At 39.7% G+C, this 2,784-nt stretch overlaps 1 pseudogene; it reads right to left on the reverse strand.

Annotated features, from left to right (window-relative positions):
- Window positions 1–1,193: 1,193 nt before the first annotated feature.
- Window positions 1,194–2,240, reverse strand: LOC109266602 (14-3-3 protein zeta/delta-like; annotated as a pseudogene).
- Window positions 2,241–2,784: the final 544 nt, after the last annotated feature.

Consider the following 2,784-nt stretch of genomic DNA (forward strand, 5'->3'; position numbering starts at 1 on the left):
GAGAAAGTAGTTGAAAAGTCCACTCATAAAACTTTTATTCCACTTACATGAATTTAACACACTTGTTCTTAACAACTTAGATTGTTCATGAAAATTTCATAGGACATTAAACAAACCTAGCCATCATCTCAGTTATTTCCCTGTTAACTGTTTTTACAGCCCGTGCATGTTAGGCAAGTATTCCCGCCTCCCCCCTCCCCCCCCCACAAAAGAAATCACAAAAGCAAAAAAAAAAATCCTAAAAAAGTTAAATACATGGGATTTTTGTTTTGCTGCTGTTCTTGAAATACATAAAGTAATGGAATTAAGCAATTTATTTTTACTGCATCTTTATTATACATTTGTTCTTAGGTTGCCTAAAACATTTATGTACAAATAAAATGAGTATAGCAAATATAACAAAAGCAAACAGCAGGTAACTTTGCAAATAATGGAATATGAACTGTTTCTGCCTTTATCTAGAGTAAATTGGTCTGCGACTAAAGGAACACTTCTGCAACTATAGTCCAAGGTGTGTACACTGAGAATGAGTATTCCACAGTTACACATGGTTCAACATGTAAAATCCATGGGATACCCATTTCTACTACAGCCTTGTAAGTGCTCCAAACCTTAAAGTACCCACAATAACTATAACTGTGTCTGGAAACAATTATTCCTTTTTTTTTTCTTTTACTTTTTTTACTTTTTTAATTTTTTTAATGTTTATTATTGAGAGAGAGAGAGAGAGAGCACGAGCAGAGAGAGAGGAAAACACAGAATCCAAAGCAGGCTCCAGTCTGAGCTGTCAGCACAGAGTCCGGCGTGAGGCTCAAACTCACGAACCGCGAGATCATGACCTGAGCTGAAGTCAGACCCTCAACTGACTGAGCTACCTAGGCACCCCATAGAGCCAATTATTCCTTTTGTTCCCCACCAGGATAAACCAGTATGTAGGCAGTTTTCTCCGCTGAGACATGGTAGCAGTTTTAATCTGGCCTTTGTGAGACCACAATGTACCAAGTATTATGCCAAACGTTTATAACTAGTATAAAAATTCCACATCCCCATATTTGCCAACTCAAGATGAAAACAGATAACTCCCTAAATGTTAACTGGTTCTATTCCCTTGATGTTAAACATAAAAGCCACATGAGAAAAATGGAAATTTAAAAAGAAGTAACATAAACCTGTCATAAATTGTAAACAAAAAATTATTTGTGGGACAGCATGGGTGACAAATGGTCCACTGTGTAAATTTTAGAATGAGGCAGGCAAAAGTCAGAAGGCTGGTGAGTTTCCCTTCCTCCTCCTGCTTCAGCTTCATCTCCTTGGGTATCTGATGTCCACAATGTCAAGTTGTCTCTCAGTAATTACATTATTAGCATTCCATCTTTTTATGACTCGTCACTTAATGTATCAAGTTCAGCAATGGCTTCATCAAAAGCTGTATTTACAAGAGAGCAGGATTTCTCTGTGGAGTTCAGAATCTCCAAATAGAAGACAGAGAAGTTAAGGGCCTGACCCAATCTGATAGGATGCTCTGGTTGCATTTCCTTTTTGCTGATTTCAAAAGCTTCTTGGTATGCTTGTTGTGACTGATCCACACACAATCCCTTTCTATCACCAGCAGCAACCCCAGGCAAGTAATGCTAGGAGTCTCCTTCCATTAAAAAAAATAATAATAATGTTTATTTATTTTTGAGAGACTGAGAAAGACAGAGCATGAGCAGGGGAGGGGCAGAGAGAGGGAGACATAGAATCTGAAGCAGGCTCCAGGTTCTGAGCTGTCAGCACAGAGCCTGATGCAGGGCTCAAACCCAGGAACCATGAAATCATGACCTGAGCTGAAGTCTGACGGACACTTAATTGACTGAGCCACCAGGCGCCCCTCCTTTCATTTTCAAATAGAAGTCTTTGCTTTCTACTTGTGAAGCACTGGGGATCAAACACTTTTCCAAAAGAGACAGTAGATCATTGCAGATTTCTCTTAGCTGGGTCTCTGTTTTCTCTCTGTATTCTCCATCCATCTGTTGTTGTTTCTCAGCATTTTACGTCTTTTGCTCGATACTTGAGACGATCCTCCATGAAGACCTGTGGGCTCCTACAACATTTTTATAAGCAACTGAGATCAGACTCCTCTCCTCAATGGATAATTCAGCTCCTTGCTCAGTTACAGATCTCATGAAGGCTGTCATGTAATCATACTGTTTAGCTTGCTCGGTCAGTTTGGTCCCCTGCCCCAGCTCATTTTTATCCATGACCACATGTTTTGTGTTCAGAGTGGGTGGCAGTGGATGGATGAGGGCTCAGTGCTCTCTGGGCAGCACTGTAAGTAAGGCTGAGGCTCTCAGGAGTTTATCTTTAAAAAAAATATATTTTATTTTTTAGAGCAGTTTTAGGTTCACAGCAAAATTAAGCAGAAAGTACAAAGTTTTCATGTGCTCCCAGCCCCACACATTCACAGCTTCCCCAACACTCAATGTACCACACCAGAGTGGTGTGTTTGCTATAACTGGTGAATCTACATGGACACATCATTGTCACCCAAAGTCCATAGTTCTCACTAGAGCTCAGTCTTGAGTTGTACATTTTCAGGTTTTAACAAATGTACAATGACATGTATCCACCACTGTAGTATATTTCAGAACTGTTTCACTGTCCTAAAAATCCCCTGTGCTCTGCCTATTATACCCTCTGCCCCTCATCCTTTTGGCAAACACTGATCTTGGAGTCTCCATATTTTTGCCTTTTCTAGGATATCATATAATTGGAATCATACAGTATGTATCAGAATGGCTTTAT

The sequence above is a fragment of the Panthera pardus genome, unplaced genomic scaffold, assembly GCF_024362965.1.
Source record: "Panthera pardus isolate Hobbes unplaced genomic scaffold, ASM2436296v1 HiC_scaffold_11, whole genome shotgun sequence".
Classification (NCBI taxonomy): Eukaryota; Metazoa; Chordata; class Mammalia; order Carnivora; family Felidae; genus Panthera; species Panthera pardus.